Source organism: Bufo gargarizans, chromosome 7 (genome assembly GCF_014858855.1).
Source record: "Bufo gargarizans isolate SCDJY-AF-19 chromosome 7, ASM1485885v1, whole genome shotgun sequence".
NCBI classification, from domain to species: Eukaryota; Metazoa; Chordata; class Amphibia; order Anura; family Bufonidae; genus Bufo; species Bufo gargarizans.
Window position 1 is genome coordinate 25,368,038 of NC_058086.1, and position 24,955 is coordinate 25,392,992.

General features: G+C 46.3%; 1 protein-coding gene across 3 annotated transcripts in view; it reads right to left on the bottom strand.

Annotated features, from left to right (window-relative positions):
- The window catches only part of KLHDC8B (kelch domain containing 8B), a 97,735-nt gene extending 86,149 nt beyond the window's left edge, over positions 1-11,586 (bottom strand). For all 3 annotated transcript variants that reach the window (XM_044301466.1, XM_044301463.1, XM_044301464.1), the window contains exon 1: positions 11,379-11,586. The gene's annotated coding sequence lies outside the window, so the exon portion shown is untranslated. The remainder of the gene's footprint in view (positions 1-11,378) is intronic.
- Positions 11,587-24,955: the final 13,369 nt, after the last annotated feature.

Genomic DNA, 24,955 nt, shown 5'->3' on the forward strand with positions numbered 1-24,955 from the left:
TGCTATGTACAAGAATATAACTACTATAATACTGCTCCTATGTACAAGAATATAACTACTATAATACTGCTCCTATGTACAAGAATATAACTACCATAATACTGCCTCCTATGTACAAGAATATAACTACTATAACACTGCTCCTATGTACAAGAATATAACTACTATAATACTCCTCCTATGTACAAGAATATAACTACTATAATACTGCTCCTATGTACAATAATATAACTACTATAATACTGCTCCTATGTACAAGAATATAACTACTATAATACTGCTCCTATGTACAGGAATATAACTACTATAATACTGCTCCTATGTACAAGAATATAACTACTATAATACTGCCTCCTATGTACAAGAATATAACTACTATAATACTGCTCCTATGTACAAGAATATAACTACTATAACACTGCTCCTATGTACAAGAATATAACTACTATAATACTGCTCCTATGTACAAGAATATAACTACTATAATACTGCTCCTATGTACAGGAATATAACTGCTATAATACTGCTCCTATGGAGTATGGATTAGCTCATGTGAATTGTTCATCTCTGCTCAGAGTGGCCCTTTAAAGCTATGTAGCGGTATATGGAGCGGTGCGGCTGTGCGTTCCTGCGGTCGGGCTCCGGATACACATCAGTCACTCAGGAGCTGCAGCTGGAAGTCTGTTTTTGTAAGGGCTTTGAAGGATAGAAGGCAGCATTTTGCCGGTGATAAAACACCTATATAAATCATAGATAATTGGCCGTTGTAAGGATTTTCCATCTCATTTGTCTCCAGCAAGTCCAAATTAGGAGCTCTAACAGCTTAAAAGCCCAGAGATACATTATTTACAAGAGCAGTCCATAAAATATAAATGAGGAATTAGAGATGGCGGAGCCCCCCCCCGGCCGGTGCTTTCAGTAAACAGCTGGAGGGGGGGAATCTGCAGTGAGTTCTGCATTAATACAGATGCTCACCGAGAGGCAAAGAGGTGAATTTATCGAAAGAATTGCATTAAACCCATTACAGGTTTTATCAGACGATCGCCTGCTGTGGATTATTACAAAATGGGGGCTAATAAAAAAAAAAAACCTCTGCTATCAGTCACTTTTATGGGTGAGGGACGCGCCCCCAGCTGTTGCATCAGTATGTATGGGAATTTCTGGTGACAGGCTGATATCTCATTGCTTTGTGCTGTATTACTTTAAATGTGTCGTAGGGACGCAGCTATGGGGCGGTGGTGCAGGTGAACAACGCACCTGGGCCTCGGAATGTGAGGGGGTCCAGGTGCCCGTCTAAGACATCAGTATGATAAATTGCACACGGCGGGTGAAGGCGCTTACAGATTGCGTGCTTAAAGGGGTTATATCGCTAGTATATGCCCCCATTGTCTTATAGGTGCAGGTCCCACCGCTGGGACCCGCACCTATATTGGGAACGGAGTCCCGCAAACTGGTGGCTGGAGGAGTGCGGTCCAGCCACCACCAAGCGCTCTCCTCATTGAACGGAATTGGAGCGCACCGCGCATGACCGGCCTCCGCTCCTATACACCTCTATGGGCCCGACGGCTATTTTCAGCAACCCCATTAAAATTAATAGAGGCCAGCTGCACATGCGCAGTGCTCCTTTCACCACTTTTGGGGCTTCGTTTTTAGGTGTGGGTCCCACCTATCAGGTAATGGAGGCATATCCTAGCGATATGTCCCCATTGTCTGAGATGGGAATAACCCTTTAAGGTCAACACAGATCAGCTGCATTTTTACTTTTAAAGGGAACATCTAGCTTGGAACTCTTTACATAACAAATTATGGGTCACATTGCTTATCTAATACTGATCCTTACTTACATCATGTATTATACTCCAGAGCTGCACTCACTATTCTGCTGGTGCAGTCACTGTGTGCATACATTTCTTATCCTGTACTGATCCTGAGTTACATCCTGTATAATACTCCAGAGCTGCGCTCACTATTCTGCTGGTGCAGTCACTGTGTACATACATTACATTACTTATCCTGTACTTAGCCTGAGTTACATCCTGTATTATACTCCAGAGCTGCACTCACTGTTCTGCTGGTGCAGTCACTGTGTACATACATTTCTTATCCTGTACTGATCCTGAGTTACATCGTGTATTATACTCCAGAGCTGCACTCACTATTCTGCTGGTGGAGTCACTGTGTACATACATTTCTTATCCTGTACTGATCCTGAGTTACATCCTGTATTATACTCCAGAGCTGCACTCACTATTCTGCTGGTGCAGTCACTGTGTACTTACATTACATTACTTATCCTGTACCGATCCTGAGTTACATCCTGTGTTATACTCCAGAGCTGCACTCACTATTCTGCTGGTGGAGTCACTGTGTACATACATTACATTACTTATCCTGTACCGATCCTGAGTTACATCCTGTATTATACTCCAGAGCTGCACTCACTATTCTGCTGGTGCAGCCACTGTGTACATACATTTCTTATCCTGTACTGATCCTGAGTTACATCGTGTATTATACTCCAGAGCTGCACTCACTATTCTGCTGGTGGAGTCACTGTGTACATACATTACATTACTTATCCTGTACTGATCCTGAGTTACATCCTGTATTATACTCCAGAGCTGCACTCACTATTCTGCTGGTGCAGTCACTGTGTACATACATTTCTTATCCTGTACTGATCCTGAGTTACATCGTGTATTATACTCCAGAGCTGCACTCACTATTCTGCTGGTGGAGTCACTGTGTACATACATTACATTACTTATCCTGTACTGATCCTGAGTTACATCCTGTATTATACTCCAGAGCTGCACTCACTATTCTGCTGGTGGAGTCACTGTGTACATACATTACATTACTTATCCTGTACTGATCCTGAGTTACATCCTGTATTATACTCCAGTATTATACTCCAGAGCTGTACTCACTATTCTGCTGGTGGAGTCACTGTGTACATACATTACATTACTTATCCTGTACTGATCCTGAGTTACATCCTGTATTATACTCCAGAGCTGCACTCACTATTCTGCTGGTGGGGTGACTGTGTACTACATTTTTTTAATGCCAAATACATAACATGGTCTGGGAATGAAGCCGTCGCTGCGATCATTGCACAGCAATCTTCCTGCAGCGCATCTACAGAGACTCGGACGGATATGAACAGTTGACGCCACCGCTCCTCGCTTTAATTCTCTTCTACGGCTTAATCACAGGGTTTGAGTTGCAGCTTGATGGAGGCAGTGACCCCGAGGCGCGCTGTGTGCGTGGTACAAGACAGCGCTGTCTGCCCCGCGGAGATCCCACCGGGGCCGGCGGCACGACAAAAACAAAGTTCTTCTCCTACTGACGTCGCTTAAAGTTCAGAAAGAACAATGACGTCTCTCGGGAAGAAAATTGCTACAATTATCTGGGCCGCACGTGCCGCGTCTTCGGCAATGATATCCTGTCTGAAGCCTTATTATAAATCTATGCGGACAACCCTAAGGCTACTTTCACACTCGCGTTTTGGTTTTCCGTTTCTGAGATCCGTTCAGGGCTCTCACACGCGGTCCAAAACTGATCAGTTTTGCCCTAATGCATTCTGAATGGAAAAGGATCCGCTCAGAATGCATCAGTTTGCCTCCGATCCTTCTCCATTCCACTCTGGAGGCTCCCTGCAGCGTTTTGGTGTCCGTCTGACGAAACTATAAGGCTTCTTTCACACGGGCGTTGCGGGAAAATGTGCGGGTGCGTTACGGGAACACCCGCGATTTTTCTGCGCGAGTGCAAAACATTGTAATGCGTTTTGCACTCGCGTGAAAAAAATCGCGCATGTTTGGTACCCGAACCCGGACTTCTTCACAGAATTGGGATCGGTGTTCTGTAGATTGTATTATTTTCCCTTATAACATGGTTATAAGGGAAAATAATAGCATTCTGAATACAGACTGCATAGTCAAATAGCGCTGGAGGGGTTAAAAAAAAAATAAAAAAAATTATTTAACTCACCTTAGTCCACTTGTTCGCGTAGCCGGCATCTCCTTCTGTCTCCTTTGCTGAACAGGACCTGTGGTGACGTCTCTCCAATCATCACATGGTCCGTCACATGATCTTTTACCATGGTGATGGATCATGTGATGACCGGAGTGACGTCACCACAGGTCCTGTTCAGCAAAGGAGACAGAAGGAGATGCCGGCTGCGCGAACAAGTGGACTAAGGTGAGTTAAATAATTTTTAAATTTTTTTAACCCCTCCAGCGCTATTGTACTATGCATTCTGTATTCAGAATGCTATTATTTTCCCTTATAACCATGTTATAAGGGAAAATAATAATGATCAGGTCTCCATCCCGCCCGATCGTCTCCTAGCAACCGTGCGTGAAAATCGCACCGCATCCGCACTTGCTTGCGGATGCTTGCGATTTTCACGCAACCCCATTCATTTCTATGGGGCCTGCGTTACGTGAAAAACGCACAAAATAGAGCATGCTGCGATGCTTTCACGCAAAGCATAAGTGATGCGTGAAAATCACCGCTCATGTGCACAGCCCCATAGAAATGAATGGGTCCGGATTCAGTGCGGGTGCAATGCGTTCAACTCACGCATCGCACCCGCGCAGAAAACTCACCCATGTGAAAGGGGCCTAAGTCAATGGGGACGGATCCGTTTTCTATGACACAATCTGACAATAGAAAACTGATCCGTCCCCCGTTGACCTTCAATGGAGTTCATGACAGATCCGTCTTGGCTATGTTACGGATAATACCAACGGATCCGTTCTGAACGGATGCAGACGGTTGTATTATCTGAACGGATCCGTCTATGCAGATCCCTGATGGATCCGCACCAAACGCGAGTGTCAAAGTAGCCTAATAAAGGAGCACGTGGAATCAATGACTAAAAATTAGTTTAAAAAATAAATAAATCACTTTTTATTTATTTATTCTACATTTAGAGAATGGAGCTTTTTCCTGGCGTTGTACCCGGCTGAGATAATCAATGAAAGCAGAGTAAACCGTACACGATGCTTTTAGTTGTAAAGAGGATTAGCGAGCGCCTCGGGCGGATTTAAGGTTTGATGCTCCTGATGCGTTTGCTGTCATCAGAATCCGCCGTATATATTTTTTTCGTGTGTGCTTCTGCCTCCGTGGAAGGGACTGTGCTGAGCTAACAAGCTTTTAAAGGTACATTCCACTTTTCCATAATATTGTGCTATCAAAGCCATATAAAAAAGGAGCGATTTTCTCCTCCAGTCGCACCTAAAGCGAGAGTCATCACTCAGCTTAGGATCTGTATGTGGTTACCTTCCTCTTCACAGTCAAACCTAGTAGCTGAGCTCTTAGACTACGTCCCGATATGGCGGATTTACTGCAAACATGTTGTGCTGATTCTGGCCCGCCAAGCTGCAGCCAATGACGGTACAAGATTTTCCCGCCTGGAAAATAAGCGCGCGGCAGATTTTCAGTTCTGGGGTGAAGCAGCATCGAAATCCATGTGTAGAACGTGCAGCTCTTCCTGTGCTCTTGCCACGGATCCACGGCGTTGAAGGGGTATTCCCATCTCTGACATTGGTGACATATCGCTAGGATATGTCGCCAGATTTGTGCAGGTCTCACCCCTAGGGAAAGTGAGAGAGAGCACACTGCGCATGCGCGGCCACCCTCCGTTCACTGCTATGGGAGTTCTGAAAATAGCTGAGCAAACGCACCCGGCTATTTTTGGGGGTCTCCTAGCGGTGATTGGAGAGCGCATCGCGCATGTACAGCCACCTCTAGAATAAAACCGATATGGGACTGCTGAATGGAGGGTGCCTGCGCATGCGCTCGGTGTTCTCCTTTACTTTCTGGGGGCCCATTGTGGAGATAGGAGCAGGTCCCAGAGGTGGGGCCCGTACCTATCCGACATTGATGGCGATATGCTATCAAAGTATGAGATGGGAATACCCCTCTAATATTCCCGTTTCTGGCCTGAGCTCCCATAATGACGGGCGTTGAATATTCTCAGGCACACACTAAAGTGTCATGATGGCGCTGGGAGCCAGGCAGTAACCCGAGCGAGTCTGTCCTTCTCAAATGCAGACGAGATTACGGAGGGGAATCTTTTATTTCTAAGTGACCCTGAAGTACTTAATGCTCGGTCAGCTGGAACCTCTGTGCATCTGTCCTTATATCTGCGTTCGGGGTATCAGATACGTCCCCACGTGGCTAGGTGCAGCCCCTGGAGTCAGTGCTTAGGAATACGGCACTGACACGGTTTGGCCAACTTTACTGAAGAACGTGCTTCTAGGGTAGCGGCCGTCCGGCCATTAGAAGAGTGGAACAAGCGTCTCTTCCAGAGAGGAAGAGTTCTTCAATGTAACATCGTCCAACTCACAGTTTTGGTTCACACCTGGTACACCACATGAGAAGTATTACCTTGCTTCAGGGGTGGCCACGCTGTCTCCTACGGTGCCAGATTCCACGGTGCCACATGAACGTGGTATATGCTGTTTTGCTGAACAGACTGTGCGCCCCTAGCTCCAGCAGCCAGCACCCTCCCAAAACCCTCCCAGCAGAGCCCGGCTCAGGGGTGAAGCAATCAAATGGGCTCCAACAAGGCTCCCCGGACTCCCCAAAGGAGGGAAGGACAACCCTTTTTGTGAGTTATCTCACGTGGGGAGAGAGGTGTCCCTGTGCCTATGTACTACAGGGGGCCACTGTGTACTACTCCACCAATCATGGCATCTGGGGCCGTATCATATATCAGAAAAGATACGGCCAGTATTAAGTGGAGTCCCTATACAGAGTAGAGTGCATCTATCCATCTACTGTATCTATCTATCTATCTATCTATCTATCTCTTATCTATTTTCACCAAACAGAATAAACCAGCAGGTGCACACTACCTTGGCTGCAACGCAATGCGTAGAACTACAAGTAGCAGCACACTGCTTAATGCACAAAGACACAGGTGAACGGTGAATACATGAAAGTGTAAACGTCATCACTTCTATATTTACTGTATGAGAAATAGAAGCTCTCTGTGCATGTTTTTTATCAAGAATATGTCGGGCCCATCTACCAGCGACAAGGTGGCGGAACTGGGGGGTCCGATCAGAGGCTGATATGGTCTAACTGGAAGTCTGATGGTGGCTGATCTGAGGCTGATTGGGGGCTGGAGGGGGCTGATCTGAGGCTGATTGGGGGCTGGAGGGGTCTGATCTGAGGCTGATTGGGGGCTGGAGGGGGCTGATCTGAGGCTGATTGGGGGCTGGAGGGGTCTGATCTAAAGGCTGTTTGGGGGTCTGATCTGAGGCTGATTGGGGGCTGGAGGGGTCTGATCTGAGGCTGTTTGGGGGGTCTGATCTGAGGCTGATTGGGGGGGTCTGATCTGAGGTCTCATGAAAAATGGGGGTCTGATTTTGGGTCTACTATGAGGTCTGATGGAAAATATTTTTTTCTTATTTTCCTCCTCCAAATCCTAGGTGTGTCTTATAGTCAGAAAAATACAGTATCTTTCTATCGATCTCTATTATCTCTCCATGATAACCCCATCACTGGTCTATACGGTAGGCATACACTCTTAATTATTTGATAATGCAGACCCCCAGCATGGAGCGCCCCTTAGATGTAATTACGTCTGCTTGATTTTATATAATATTTTTTATTTTATTTTTTACACATCCTCCAGTGTTTTTATTATCAGCACAAGTTGTCCCATGCGCAGGAGATAAAACACGATGTGGGGGTTATGATTCTAGGATCATGTGCGATATACCAGGAGATCGCAGATGATCCCAGAATCATAACCGCCATATCCGGTTTTATCTTCTGCGTGTGGTACGACTTGTGCTGATAATAAAAATACAGACAAACAGTCTCTTTACCTACATCAGAGAGCGGTGTCTCTGCCGATGTTATGGTAATAGAAAGGAACAGAAAATCCACTTAATAAAACGTTCAGCCAGCTGGAACGCGACAGGGAGAACTGTCAGGACCACGTCCAGGACTTGCAAAATCACTTCAAGCAAAGAGAGGCTGAAGACGAGGCAATATCTACCTGACAGCCGGCTTATCTGTACAGCGAGGCTCCCCCGGGGGCAGACAGCGGTGTGCATGTGTCCCCTCCACCCGCATAGCTCTTTTCAGCTCCAGGTGTATGTGGACTCTGGGGTAACCGAATCACACGTAGCGGAGGACGTGTAGCCCAACTGCTCGGTGAACGGACCTAAAGGGTTAATGATTTGTTAATTCGAAAGAAAAAAAAAGTGCTTAAAGGGAGTGTCCCATCTAGGCCTTTATGGCAGCTTGATAGGATATGATATAAATGTGTAGGTCCCACCTAAAGAGTGAAAAATGATAACATTCTACTTCCTGCAGCCACCACTAGGAGGAGCTCACGTAGGAGCTGTGGACACAAAACGTTTTTTAAGGAAAAGTATTTGCAGAATTGCTTTATTTTAAAGTATGTCATGTATATTTTTTATAATTATTTATAACAAGTATTATTTTTTGAAGGGAGATAAACTGACTGCAGACACATCTGGCGCCGCTTATTCAAAACCTGCTGCTGGCTGCTTGTGCTCCATATTGGAGAGGTGTGCAGCCTGGTTTAGGCCCTGAAGTGGCGGTAGCAAGGCCTATAACACAGCCAGGTGCGTGCGCTCCGCTGGCTCATCGGTGAGCGTGCACTCATATAGGGACACAGTTGCAGGTTCCGCACCACGTCCAAGGGCCAAACCTGCCGGGTCTCACCCCAAACCCCTTGCACTTCTGTAAAAGCTGCATTCAGGCCCCGCAACTGCCCTGTGAGTGTCAGGATTATTGTCAGCTGTATGTTCATGGCGGTTTTCATCATAATAATGACAATAATCCTCCCGTGTACTGAGCGTGCCCAGAAACCTCCGCTTCTAGACCAGGAGCCGACAGAAATATTACATTATATAAGATTACTACAAGTCGCCAGGACATTACAGAAGCCACAGTATGATGGTCTTATACACACTATCGGCCCAAGACGACTTCGAATACTCTTATAATATATGGTAAGAAGTTGCATCATTCCGCATCATGCGCATCCCAGCTGCTGCAGAACCTCTTTTTGAACAGGAAGCGAAAATTTCATATTCATTATTGAATAAAAGGAATTTCCCATTTTCAAAATAAGGTGTGCAGCAGCTGAAGTGTGTAATAGAGTGCCAGCCACAGTGCCCCCATAACAGTGCCCGTTACAAATACTTCATACAGTGCCAACCACAGTGCCCCCATAACAGTGCCCGTTACAAATACTTCATACAGTGCCAACCACAGTGCCCCATGACAGTGCCAGTTACAAATACTTCATACAGTGCCAACCACAGTGCCTCCATAACAGTGCCAGTGACAAATACTTCATACAGTGCCAACCACAGTGCCACCATGACAGTGCCAGTTACAAATACTTCATACAGTGCCATCCACAGTGCCTCCATAACAGTGCCAGTAACAAATACCTCATACAGTGCCAACTACAGTGCCCGTTACAAATACTACATACAGTGCCAACCACAGTGCCCCCCTAACAGTGCCAGTTACAAATACTTCATACAGTGCCAACCACAGTGCCCCCATAACAGTGCCAGTGACAAATACTTCATACAGTGCCAACCACAGGGCCCGTTACAAATACTACATACAGTGCCAACCACAGTGCCCCATGACAGTGCCAGTTACAAATACTTCATACTGTGCCAACCACAGTGCCCCATAACAGTGCCAGTGACAAATACTTCATACAGTGCCAACCACAATGCCCGTTACAAATACTTCATACAGTGCCAACCACAGTGCCCGCTACAAATACTTCATACATTGCCAACCACAGTGCCCCCATAACAGTGCCCGTTACAAATACTTCATACAGTACAAACCACAGTGCCCCATGACAGTGCCAGTTACAAATACCTTATACAGCGCCAACCACAGTGCCCCCATAATAAAGCCAGTTACAAATACTAAATACAGCGCCAACCACAGTGCCCCCATAACAAAGCCAGTGACAAATACCTCATATAATTTCAACCACGGTGCCCATATAACACAGCCAGTTACAAATACTTCATACAGTGCCAATCACAGCGTCCCCATAGCAGTACCAGCCATAATGCCCCATACAATGCCATCCTCAAGGTTCACAAGTATTCCTTCAGGTATAATGACCCATATAATGCCAGTCTCAATGTCTCTAAATGGTGCCAGGCACAATGCCCCATATACTGCCAGCCTAAATTTTCCACCAAAAAAAACACAATGACCTGTTTTATAGCAAAATACACAATGGTCATGACCGTCCTGCTAAGATGCCTGGCACCACATAATCTTGAGGGATCTGACCACCCGGAAATGTAAGACAATCAAGGTCATTGAGTTCTGACAATTGCCCCTTGCAAGACATGGCGAATGTCTGCCCAACCACGCTGCACTACAAGTCCCATAAGCCCTCCAGTCGGTTCTATAGAGGCAGGCATCCTGAACTATCAGGACTACAAGCATCAGCATGCTTAGCTGCTCTGAGCTCTGTAGATCACAGGCTTCCTGGTAGGAGGGTGTAGAACTGCAAGTGTCAGCAATCATAAAGTCCTGGGACTGCCCCAGAGACTGTGGAACTACAAGTATCAGCATGCACAGTTAGCCCGATGTCTGTGGATGAGAAACATGCATTCTCTAGCTTACAGATGCTGAGGAACTATAAGTATCAGCATGCAGAGCTAACCATCTGCCTGTAGAGGAGACTTGCATTATGACCCGCAGATGCAGAGGAACTACAAGTATCAGCATGCACAGCTAGCCAGATGTCTGTAGCTGAGACTTGCATCTTATGACCTGCAGATGCAGAGGAACTACAAGTATCAGCATGCATAGTCCGCCAAATGTCTGCAGATAAAATATGCATCCTCTGACCCAAAAACAAAGAGGAACTACAAGTATCAGCATGTGCAGTCAGACACTCAGTCAATTGTGCAATGTTCTGGCTACTGTGGAACTACAAGCATCAGCATGCCATAGTCAGTGGGTATCAGTGGCCATTTGCAGCCAATAAGAACAAGAGCCTAAGTTGTGCCAAATCTGGTGCCCGCTATGTGACACACAGACCCTCGCCCGTGCCACCTCGCGGCCGTTGTGCACACGTTATTCACCATAAGACGGCGCAACCGCTGCACATTATTTTTGAGAAAAAATAAATAAAAATACAATATTTTAAAAAGGCGCGCTACGTTTGATAAAGGCGCCGCATTGCGCCCACAGGTGCGCTCTCGGATGCCTGGCATTGCATAAGAGTTCTCTGGTGCCAGCTCCACCACACACAGGAGCTGGTGAGGTCTGGACACTGGCACTGCCCATATCTCCCCTATAGAAATGATATGAGAAGATCTTACCCCGAGTGATTCCCGTCCCCGGCGCCAGCACTTCGGAGCTCACTTGGCAATAAGGAACTTCTCTCTCCTGCCAGGGGGCAGTGTCCTAGAGGTCGGCCGGAGGGGGCGCTGCTAGGGCTGTAGTGCTGGTCCGACGGCCGATCCCAGGGGTGGCAGGAGACTCCATCCAGCATGTTGTGCCTCCGCTGCTTGCACGTTGTATCTGACTCTCTCTGGTCCTCCTCCCCCTCCTCCTCCTCCTCTTCCTCGCTCGCTCCTTCTCTCCAGTCTCTGATGGCCGAATGAGAAAGACAGAAAAAGAAAATTACACATAAAACTCCCGCCGCCTTCACTCACCTTTCTGGGGGGCATTTTTTGATATTAAAAGGGGCATTTACCACTAAATGAAAGGAAATTCCCAGTAAACCTCAGCCTTGTGTCACCTATGGTTAAAAATCACCTTGGTTATATCTGTCTGTGGGAAAGCTGGGTGACAACCATGACGGCTGCCGTTAGGGGACAGTCACTCAGCTTTCCCAGTGTCCTGAATGGCAGATCTGCCTAGTGATCCAATATCATATTCTTCGTGTACCTTGGCAGATTTGGCATTCAGGGGTTTAGAAAAGCTGGGTGACAACTATATGGTCGCCATTATGGAAAGGTCACTCGGCTTTCCCAGTCTCCTGAATGGCAAACCTGCTGAGAGATCCAGTAACATGTCCCCTCTTCTACGCTGCCGAATAAAGATGCAGGTTTAAGCTGGGTGACAACTATATGGTAACCATTAGAGGGTGGTCACTCAGCTTTCCCAGTCTCCTGAACAACAAATCTGCCTGGAGATCCTGTAATACATTCATTTTCATATTGCTACGTAACTTGGCAGATTTGACATTCAGGTGTTTAGAAAAGCTGGGTGACATCTCAGATGTCCATCACTCAGCTCTACCAGACTCTTAATGACCCAGTTACATATCCCCACTTCCATACTGCTGCATAACTAAGCAAGATTGACATTCAGGGTGTCGGAAAAGCTGGGTGACAACCCGGTTTATGCATAGCTAAGCAAGATTGACATTCAGGGTGTCGGAAAAGCTGGGTGACAACCCGTTTTATGCAGAACTAAGCAAGATTGACATGCAGGGTGTCGGAAAAGCTGGGTGACAACCCGGTTTATTCATAGCTAAGCAAGAATGACATTCAGGTGTCTAAAAAGCTGGGTGACAACCCATTTTATGCATAGCTAAGTAAAATTGATATACGGGTGTCGGAAAAGCTGGGTGACAACCCGTTTTATGCAGAACTAAGTAAGATTGACATTCAGGTGTCGGAAAAGCTGGGTGACAACCCGTTTTATGCATAGCTAAGCAAGATTGACATTCAGGGTGTCGAAAAAGCTGGGTGACAACCCGTTTTATGCAGAACTAAGTAAGATTGACATTCAGGTGTCGGAAAAGCTGGGTGACAACCCGTTTTATGCAGAACTAAGCAAGATTGATATACGGGTGTCGGAAAAGCTGGGTGACAACCCGTTTTATGCATAGCTAAGTAAAGTTGACATTCAGGGTGCCGGAAAAGCTGGGTGACAACCCGTTTTATGCATAGCTAAGTAAAGTTGACATTCAGGGTGCCGGAAAAGCTGGGTGACAACCTGTTTTATGCATTTGCTCCGGGGTGGGTGCGGATGTGGTGGCGCCACATGGAGACATAACACAATCCTTTCCCATGGACTATGGGGGTCGTCATCCAACTTTCCCAGTCTACTGAAAAACAAGACATCCTGTAGCAACATGAGGGTGGAGCGTAGTACCGGTACGCCCCAACTCTATAGGTGAGAACTGCAGCGGTTGTCACAATGGTCGTCACCCAGCTTTCCAAGGAACTGATGAATATAATTCACTTCTACCCCTCGTATCCACGGGAAATGCGGACGCCTAAAAAAAAATAAAGACAAGGACGTTACGAGGGGAAATGTTTCCAAGGAGACAAGCTAAAATTAAGACAGTCCCTAAGGAACTGACTCCTAGCAGTCCCCTATAGAAGAAACCTTCCTCAGCAGCTACTGTTGGCGGCCATTGCGTCCCCCGGTGTACACGCGCAGGCCTATACACTCAGCTTCGGGGTTTGCAGACAGGAAGTAGCTGTCTGGCAGCCATATTCCCTCGCATGAGCTGCTTTGACTGTCACCTGGTCACCCAGAGAGTTCACCCCTTCCTCTCTCAGTTCTCCCCGTCAGCCAATCACAGCCTCCATTGCTGCCAACAAGCCACGTACAATAGTTCGGTGATGACATCAGCAAGGATAGGAAGTAGCTAGCTTCTCCTACTACTTGGTTTGCCTTGGAAATCAATACAGCTGCCAACCTGAGCCATGACTGTATGACGGAAACGTAACACAGTGTATCTCTATTGGGATTGGAGGTCTGATATGGAGAACTTCTAGCAGTCACCACCAGGGGGAGCTCACTACACATGGAAAAATGCCTAAACAGTGAGCTCCTGAGCTCCCCCTAGTGGTGGCTGCAGACAGACAAGAATTTTATCCTATAACGCTATGGCTATCCAGGGGATTTGGAGCCTTTGTATCAGAAAACATATGCAACTATATAGAACAGATGTCTCCTCATGTGCCCCACTGGTGAAGATTACCACCGGAAAATGCCGATCTGACCCTGACGAGACGGGTGTAGGTAATGCACATTTCCCAGCACAGAGGTTGATACCTTCTGTAAATGAACTGATAACAGAGAAGGATGCTGGAGACCTCTGGAGCAGATGATCACTCCCCTCCCCCGCTTTGTCTGGAGATGTCACCTGATTACAGTCGATTCAGCCTCCGGTCTCTGCAATGCAGTCCGGTTATGTAGGTGCCACTAAATAAGGATTTGATGTCTGCAGTGCTGGCTCCTTCCATCTGCAAGACTCTGCAGGGAAAGACGCATTAAACAAATGATGAATGATCCCAAAGTACTGCAGGCGTAATCTCGCTGCGGCCCGCAAGTCACGGCTCCTTAATTACAGACCGTAAATGTTTTCTTCTCTAAATGTAGGAATTGCCATGGCTGCGTCTGGCCACTTCATCCAATAGCCAGGGGATATTCCAATGTCACTGCTGCCTGCAGCCACCACTAGGGGGAGCTCACCGCAAATGGATTTATTTAGTGTCCATTGGGCTGAATACATTTGATATCCAGTGAGCTCCCCCTAGTGGTGGCAGCAGGCAGACGGAATTTCATGGCAGAAAGGTTGCCGATTTTCCGCAGCAAAATTCCACGTTAGAAAAAATCCATTACAGTGGCAGCAAAGTAGATGATCCACATCCACGCTCTGCAGAGCATTTCCTCCAAGGAGTCTGCACATAATTTGACCTGCAGCGCAAATTTGAAGTCCACAGCACGTCAAAATACGTAGCCGTAGATTTCACCCATTTAAATTTGAATCCACAGCCAAATCCAAGTCAATATCCGTATGTAGAAAAATGGATCAAAATGGATCTCCAACCCTCAGACCAATTGTCAGAACAGTTAGAATGATCCCGATTATCACCAATAAATAAGAAAAACTCTGGTAAATTCTGGAGCAGATTTCAAGCAATCGTATTGGTACCATACACGTAGTGTCATCATGCTATATACAGTATATATATATATATTTAGTACACTGTACATCAGCACAAAAACTGTGGAAAATCACCGCCAAAGACAGGAAAATTTGAGAAAAGAAAGTAGATTTCCCAATATAGATTTAATATATTGGTCTAAGCCGCCCAGCAATAAAACTGTCACAACTTGGTACATAAATTATGCCTTTCATTACATTTAGCCCTCTGGCGCCCTCTCCTGGTAGATTATTGTACCTGTAAATCAAGTGGCGAGTTAAATTTCGAGTTGAGCAGTAATATCGCCACCCAAATCTTTCCCGCCGTTGCAGCGATCCAAGAAGATGAGATATGAGGAGCTATATGTTGGGGTTCTCACAGTGTCGAGAAGTTTGGCTGTAGTCACCTGCGATGGAAGGAAACCCAACTGGCCATTTAGTACCTTGTCGTAATTAGCCATGCAGGAACGTCTTTGCTGGGTGTGCTTTTTTTTATACTTTTGGGCACCCTAGGGGGCAACTGAGGCTCATGGGGCACTGCAATCAGAAGTATTTTTTTCTAACCCTCAGAGGAACAATTTTGACATTCAAGTGGCTCCATCTATATCACAAGCAGGTATAAATAATACCACCATACAGTACACCTCCAAAATATGGCCCAGAGTTCTCAAGACAGGCATGGGAAATTTGCAGTTTGTAGCCTATGCTATATATCATCCTGAGGAGATGGTGGGTACCCCAGGGTATTGGCTCCATTTTACTTATGGTTCTATAATATATCTCAAATAATGTATTCCCTACAGGGGGTCCTGTTCAGGACCCTCATCTACTAGCCAGAAAAGAAAGCAGCTACAGACATCATCTCTTGCTCTGTCGATGCATTACACATGATTTCAGTTAGGTCTGTGTAATACTCCACTTCCCCTGTGGAGGTGCTGCAGGGAAACTGAATACTTGCAGAGTGCAGCCTGGGGGTACCAAGAAGATGATAATAGGGTTGTGTACGGGTGTGATGTGTGTGTGGCCCCTGACCCTAATACAGGACCCTATTTGCGGATGGCAGAATGAAGAAACAGACATGCAGCAGTGAACTTGTATTGAACTTTAATAGGACACAACACCTGATGGTTATAGTCACAACAGGTACAAGATTGGCATTCGCATTTACTAAAGGCACTGATCTTGGTGGTTAGTAGTGGCCGCAGTACAGTCCCTCTTTGAGGGCACACAGCATATTGGTTGCAGTCTCTACTAGAAGGCACGCAGCATATTGGTTGCAGTCTCTCTTAGAAGGTACACAGCATATTGGTTGCAGTCTCTACTAGAAGGCACACAGCATATTGGTTGCAGTCTCTCTCAGAAGGCAAACAGCATATTGGTTGCAGTCTCTACTAGAAGGCACACAGCATATTTGTTGCAGTCTCTACTAGAAGGCACACAGCATATCGGTTGCAGTCTCTCTCTTAGAAGGCAAACAGCATATTGGTTGCAGTCTCTACTAGAAGGCACACAGCATATTGGTTGCAGTCTCTCTTAGAGAGAACACAGCATATTGGTTGCAGTCTCTCTTAGAAGGTACACAGCATATTGGTTGCAGTCTCTTCTACAAGACACGCAGCATATTGGTTGCAGTCTCTAGTAAGGGTCACAGGATATCTTTTCAGCCCCTCTTTGAGGACACACTGCATATTGGTTGCAGTCTCTGTCCCACGGCACACAGCTTATCTTTTGCAGTCTCTCTTAGAAGGTACACAGCATATTAGTTACAGGCTCTAGTAGAAGGCACGCAGCATATTGGTTGCAGTCTCTAGTAGGGGCACACAGCATATATATTTGCAGCTCCTCTTAGTGGACACACTGCATATTGATTGTAGTCTCTCTTACAAGGCAATCAGTATATCGGTTGCAGTCTAAACAGGCTTCTAGAGCAGCCCACACTGACTTGGTGGGGCACCATGGGTTGGTACTCTCCTAGACTCTGGTTAACAGTATTCTCTGGGACCTTCCTTGGCCTGCAGGAAGCAGCCCCGAACCACTTTCCAGGGCTCTCTTCAGACTTGGCAGTCCCAACCAAGGCTGCAGCCCAGTGCTGGTCAAGATGACAAGGCAGCCATAGGTACACTTGACGCTATGCACTTGTCCACTGCTCAGTACAGAAAACTCACCAGAAGATCCATGCATCATACCCTTAATGTGTGACGCCACACTCCAGAATCCACATCCACGGAAGAGACACTCTTTGTAGTTCCTTTCTGCCCTGGCTAATAGATGAAGGTCCTGAACCAAGGACAGTCACCTAATTAGGAAATATTCTTTTCTTACTGGTGACATTTCTAAACATCAATCCATGCTATATGACGCAGATCGGGGAAAGAAATCCTATGGGTGACATTCACTCGATATTGCACCATTCATCATCTAGGTTTTCTAATGGAAGGTCCCGGGGACTCTGATAAGTCACATCCTTCATTACATAAGGTCTGACTATTATTGACCTGAAGATTATTGTCAGGATGAGCAGAGCATGCTGGGATATATGGTGCACAAACAGCTGGACGGGTGAGCTAGTGTCAGGGATGGTGGGAGATAAGGGACCTCGGAGGATTACTCTGGCTGCCATTAGTTTATTACTGTCAGGCCGGCGATCAGTCATTAAAGCCTCTCTCTCTGATCCAGCTCTCCGCTCGCAGGATCGGGGACTAACAAAGCTGCGATGACTCTGGTCCACGGGGAGTAAGACGCCATGGAGTCTTTTAAATTACATTTCTCAAGAAGATAAGAGACCGCTTTGTAGCCTGCGTATTACGAGGAACAATATTGTGGTGTAATTTAGTGAGGGCTGACGCGTTTTAAGGCTTTTCCCAGAATCAAACCTTAGGATAGATGGTAAATGTCTGATTGCCGGGGTCCCTCCTTTTGAATAGAGTGGCAGTCGTGTGTGTGTGTGTGTGCTGCCGCTTCATTGAAGGTCTATGGGACTGACAAACAGCCAAGTACAGTGCTCCGCTATCTGTCAGTCCCATAGACTTTGAATGTGACCACCACTACGGGATAAGCGGTGGGGGGCCCAATCAGACATTTATCATAGGTCCTATAACTACAACATGGGGATGAACAAAACCAGACATAGCTTTGCCAGTAAGGTCATGGGAATCACAGCAGCGCAGAGTATTTCAGGATTGGAATGTGTGACCTGTCCCATCTCCTGACATGTCTGTTTTAGTAACTACTTGCATTTCCCATGTAATAACAATTTGGAGCATCTATTCTTATGACTACGTTGTGCCATTCCTTTGTTATTTCTTCAAGAAGTTATGAATGCATTGCCAGCAGCTTGTACTAAAGGGACAAATGGGAATTACCAGTTGGGGGGTCCCTGCAGAGTCTGACTCCAGCAGCACTAATTGGGCAGAGGGAGATACATCAGCTACTGGTAACGCCCAGCAGTACCTTTACCGCAAACTGCTGGCAATTTATTTGTAAACTTCTAGCAGGAATAATGTAGGAATGTTACCACAGAGTCATAAGAATAGATGCTCCAGTATTGGTATAACATGGGGAATGCAAGTAGTTACTAAAACTGACATGTCAGGGAAAGCGACAGGTCCTCTTTAAGGAGAGGGCTGTATGCAGGTGTGGCACTGATGGGGCAAAAATGTGTGAACCCCCGAGATCTTTCTAGCTGCCAGTGCCTTTACGTGTCCTAGTCAGTGATAAGTCTCCCTCTGCTGGTCATGTTCAGCACTACAGCCAATGACAGTATTTGCTATGGGGTTAGCTAAAATCTGTGCATGATAAATTAGACTATCTTCCCTACCCATTAAGATACTAAAGGTGGTGTATAGGATTAGAACAACATGGCTGCTTCCAGAAACAGCGGCAACATCTGTGCATGGGTTAAGGTCACTTTCACACTTGCGGTAGCCTTTTCCGGCAGGCCGTTCCCCTGCGGGTGTGAAAGTGGCCCAAGCATGTGTATTGCACAGTGAATGAGGCTGAGCTGCAATACGACATGCAACCTGTGGCCAGGTGTGGCGCTGCTTTTGGAAGCAGCCGTGTTTTTCTAATACCGTACACCCCCTTTAAAGGGGTATTCCGACTGGTACAAGTTATCCCCTATCCAAAGAATAGGGGATAACTATCAGATCGGCTATAAGACCCCACCGATCACAAGCACGGGGGCTCCGTACCCCCTGCAGCACCATTGAAATGATGGGAGCGGCCGCACACATGCGCGACTGGCTGCTACGGTTATTTCAGGGTAGCTGCAGGGGGTACTAGGCCCCCATTCTCATGATCGCTGGGGGTCCCAGCAGTAGGACCCCGACTGATTTGCGTTATCTCCTATCCTGTGGCTAGGGGATAACTTGTAACAACCAGAATACCCCTTTAAGCTTTGCAATTTGCACAAGGAGGTAATGATACGGCAGAGTAAACGGACCTCACTATACTGAATTAATAAGGGCATACTGCAAATGCAGCATATCCAGACTTACCGATGGAGTAATGGGAAGAGAGGATGGCCCACTGAAACCTCTCTGTGCTTACCCCAATGAAGGAGGAAGATAAATGACCTCTGAGGTGGAAATGCACAAAAAAGGCATCTGCCCCCCGTCTCCTGAGCCGTAATTGAATATAGAGAAATCTTTGGAGAGCGGCGGCCGAGATAAATCTATAGGGCCAGAAGGCATGGACGTCACCGAGAGCCGCAAACCGAATCAAACTCATTATACGACTCTTAGAAGGTTCTATGGGAGAACCCCTGTTCACACGGTGCAAATTTGTGCATTTTTCTTTTTTTTGTCAAAATCCAATTTTTGGCCCTATACCTGGACTTGTGTGTGTGCAGTTTATTAGGGGGGGCGTCTATGCTACTCTTTCCATAGGCCGATGCACAAATCATGTCTAAGGCCTCTTTCAGACGGGTGTCACGGATTTGCAGTTTTGACTGCAATTGCGTTGTTCGGTTTTTATTGCGCGGGTCCATAGCGTTTTGCACGCGCGTGATAAACTGAATAAGGTACCCAGACCCGAACCCAGACTTCTTCACTGAAGTTTGGGATCGGTGTTCTGTAGATTTTAACATGGTTACAAGGGAAAATAACAGCATTCTTAATACAGAATGCATAGTAAAATGTTGATTGAGGGGTTAAAAAATTAACTCACCTCATCCACTTGATCGCGCAGCCGGCATCGTCTTCTTTCAGGAACCTGCAAAAGGACCTTTGATGACGTAATCGCGCTGGTGACGTCAGTGCAGGTCCTGCTGAATGAAGATAGAAGATCCTTCTATCTTTATTCTGCAAGACCTGCGCTGACATCACCGCGCTCACCATGTAGTGAGCGCGATTACATCATCAAAGGTCCTTTTGCAGGTCCTGAAAGAAGACGATGCCGGCTGCGCGATCAATCGGAGTTAATTTAATTTTATTTTTTAAACTCCTCAATTGACATTTTAGTAAGAATTCTGTATTAAGAATTAAGGGAAAATAATACAGTGAATTTATTTTAATGGGGTCCGGGGTTGCTGATCCCGATATCTCCTAGCAACCATACGTGAAAATCGCCTCCACACTTGCTTGTGATTTTCACACAGCACCATTCATTTCTATGGGGCCTACGTTGCGTGAAAAACACTGAATATAGAACATGCTTAGATTTTCACGCAACGCACAAGTGATGCGTGAAAAATCACCGCTCATCTGCACGAATGGGTCCGGATTCAGTGCGGGTGCAATGCGTTCACCTCACGCATTGCACCCGCACGGAATTCTCGCCCGTGTGAAAGGGCCCTAAGAGCCTAAACTTAACATCATAGATCCCTCTGCCTGTGGTTAACCATAAGATTTTCAGATTTTTTTTTTCACCATCTTGGATTCATTACTAACACACCCGGCGGGGTTGTGGACCGCCAAGGACTGGAGTCATTTTTACATGGTCTTCTTATGTTTTTCACTTTTGTACAAGAAAAGATTTCCATTTCCAAAACAGCGCCACCTACAGAGGGGGGTTTCTGGGCCGGACACCGATTTACCTATAGGCGGCACTAGAGAGTAAGTATGTCGTCTATGGATGCCATATTATGGCTGGGTACCACCTTCGAGTTGACCGTAATATGCATGTGTGCATCAGTCCTATATACCATCAGGTGATCATTGCACACGTCCTCCATCGATGTGTCACAGCCGTGTACCCGGAGTCCCTAAAGATCCATTTTGCATAATCATAGGCATTGCCTGTGCCGCCATATGGTGCCTCCATAGCAGAGCTGAAGGTACAGGCTACGAGCACCATGTGTCCTTTCCTGAGCAGATGGGAGTATGTGGTGTATGTGCCGTTCAGGGTTGTGGGAAAGCTAGGTGATGTCACCTTTTCCCGCCTCTTCAGCAGTGCAGTACCAGCAGCAGTCACCATGGCTCCGGCACATGAAGCTTCGTCTTCTGCCGCTGGCTGGAACCTTCTGTTTAGTTCCAGTTTTATTGATTTTTCTGACCTTTCTGTCAAAGTAGCTTTTCTAAGCGCGGCGTCTACGCCTGTAAACCATCTGCTCCACCGCACGTTCAGAAACGATAGTGACGGTGTCATCAGAGGTGCAATCACTAAGACATTGAGACTTCCTACTTCAGGCAGACGGCAAAGACAAGGATAGGAAATGTACCCCAAAACTGCAAGGTGGGGAATTATACGGCAATAACGGGACCGGAGAGGTGCTCTAATGTGATGCTACTGGGTCCAGGTGCGACTGCTACTTCTGCAACCCCTATAGCTACACCCCTGCAGATTATCAGATATTCTACATTACTGGACGTCAGGGAAAAGATTCTAACTTTTGGGGTGAATTCAGATGCAGCAGTTTATCCACAGACTACGGAGGATAGAAAAAATAAGATGGTTCTTTATTGTCATACATATTACATACAGTGCAGAGTACACAGGCGGAGGCCCCTCATATCTCGCAGTCTGAACAGTACTGTCCTTACAAATGGTCACCTATTAACACGAGACCATTTTTAGGTCCACATTCCATCCTGATGAATTTCTTAATATATATTTATTGCGGTATGATTTTCTTTTTACAGATCTCCAAATCCCCTGCATAGCATTAAACAAGTGAATTCTGACTGCCTGCAGCGCACACTAGGGGGAGCTGAGGAGCTGACTGCATACAGATATATACACATCCACCACTAGGAGGGGCTCAGGAGCTGACTGCATACAGATATATACATCCACCACTAGGGGGAGCTGACTGCATACAGATATATACATCCACCACTAGGGGGAGCTGACTGCATACAGATATATACATCCACCACTAGGAGGGGCTCAGGAGCTGACTGCATACAGATATATACAGGCACCACTAGAGGGAGCTCTGGAGATTACTGTATACAGTTATATACAGCCACCACTAGAGGGAGCTCTGGAGATTACTGCATACAGATATATATAAATCCACCACTAGGGGGAGCTCAGGAGCTGACTGCATACAGATGTATATAAATCCACCACTGGGGGGAGCTCAGGAGCTGACTGCATACAGATGTATATAAATCCACCACTAGGTGCAGCTCAGGAGCTGACTGCATACAGATATATAAATCCACCACTAGAAGCGACTCAGTAGTTTCTGCATATAAATCCACTACTAGGAGGAGCTCACCACATACAGATATATAAATCTACCACTAGGGGGAGCGGAGGAGCTGACTGCATACAGATATATACATCCACCACTAGAGGGCGCTCAGGAGATTACTGCATACAGATATATACATCCACCACTAGGGGAAGCTCAGGAGCTTACTGCATACAGATATATACAGCCACCACTAGGGGAAGCTCAGGAGCTTACTGCATACAGATATATACAGCCACCACTAGGGGGAGATCAGGAGCTTACTGCATACAGATATATACAGCCACCACTAGGGGGAGATCAGGAGCTTACTGTATACAGATATATACAGCCACCACTAGGGGGAGATCAGGAGCTTACTGTATACAGATACATAAATCCACCACTAGGAGGAGCTCAGGAACTTACTGCATATAAGGTAATTATTCAGTATATATGTTCAATACATACTATAACGAGTATGCAGTGAGCTCCCCCTAGTGGTACCTGCAGGAAGTCAGAATTTTATCATTTCACTTTTTATCTATGCAGAGGGACAGAGGGTCCACAAGCTAAAAATATACAGGAAACAAAAATTAACCAGCACAGAATTTGAGACCCACTTATATAATGATGTTCAAGGGTGACATTCATGTTGGAATCTGTAGTTTATGTTAGAAACAACTGATTTGCAGTGTATACAAAGAGTTAATTCTCTGACCATCAGGGCTGCCACACTTCTCTTGCTTCTCTTCTGGACAGACCCCGGATTCACCCGTGACGCCCACATGTAACATATACAGATGGCGGTACGAAGACATTGGTCAAGTCTGTGATCTCGGTCCTGCACCGACCCCTTTGGCGCTGCTCGGAGACTTCACTTGCTGCAAATCTGACTTTGCCGAAAATATTGCATCAGATTCTCAGTAACAGAAATGTCTGAGCAGCGCCAAAGCTGTCTGATCCTCTACGGAGCCTTCGGTGCTGGAAATCCTTCATGGTCCCAGACTTCACCCAGTCATCTCACGTCGTGCTGTTAACCCATCGATACAATGGGTCCCGTTACGCCCTTTTTAATCACATTTCACGGTGTAAAATAAAAAGTGGAGTCATCTTGCAAAGGCTTTGCTTCAGCCTTTCAGTGCGGATTTGTATCGCAGCGTTCTCTCTAGTCACATCCAGGTCTTACACGTTTCGGCTGCGCGCCCTCGGACACTGACCCCGCTGTCAGTCATGTGACCTACGGTGTACCAGCTCCTACAATCTATTCATCTATGGCAACAGGATATCGGCGGAGTTCTGACTATAGCTTTGGATGTGAATGGAGTAGAAAAGATCCTGCATTGTACCCGATCCTTATCTCACGGGATATCTGCCATCAGGGGAGGGTCAGGAGGTTCCCCCCCCCCCATGCACATTAGTCAACTGTTCATGTATCTAATGCCCACAGCATCAAAGCGACTAAAGGTGCAGTTTATCGAGCAGCTTCCATTACGTAGCGCAGCCGCACAATCTGCGGTATATAAGCCTCACTATATGAACCCCGATACCTCTCAGGGCAAACAGATGGGCAATGCGAGCCGTCTGTAAGAACGGGGAAGGCTTGGTCGCCTCCTGCGATAACATGTATGAATGTACCCTGAGAAAATTGTATAAGTTCTAGTTTAATTTAAATATGTAACAGACTAAATCTATATATCTATACAGTCTGAGCCCTAGGAGAGAGTCCATTAAACCAGGGCACCTATATGACACCCAAATACAGATAAACTAGACGCCCCCAACCACTAAACCCCCCCAGTAAATGCCAATTTATAAGTCAGGAAAAACTATAGGTGAGGTATACGGACTAAATAATCAAGTAAAAGTCATACTTTCTGGTGTGTTGGAGGGGTAGCTTAGTGGTACACTTCCAAAATGAGATCTGCGTCTGTCACGAGACCTCTCTATTTAGAGGTATTTGGGAAGAGAATGGGTACACCTGACCTTACAAATGCCCTGTGCTGCGTGCCAATGCAGGCAAGTGAGCCCCGGACACGCGTGTGCCTGTATTGACATATCAACTGGAAAAATTGGGGAATTATTAAAGGGGTTTTCAGAGTGTTTAATACTAATGACTAAGGGTACTTTCACACTAGCGTTATTCTTTTCCGGCATAGAGTTCCGTCCTAGAGGCTCAAAACCAGGAAAAAAAACTGATCAGTTTTATCCTAATGCATTCTGAATGGAGAGTAATCCGTTCAGGATGCATCAGTTCAGTCCCTCTTACGTTTTTTGGCCGGAGAAAATACCGCAGCATGCTGCAGTTTTCTCTCCGGCCAAAAATCCTAACACTTCACGATCCGGCATTCATTTCCATTGAAATGTATTAGTGCCGGATCTGGCAT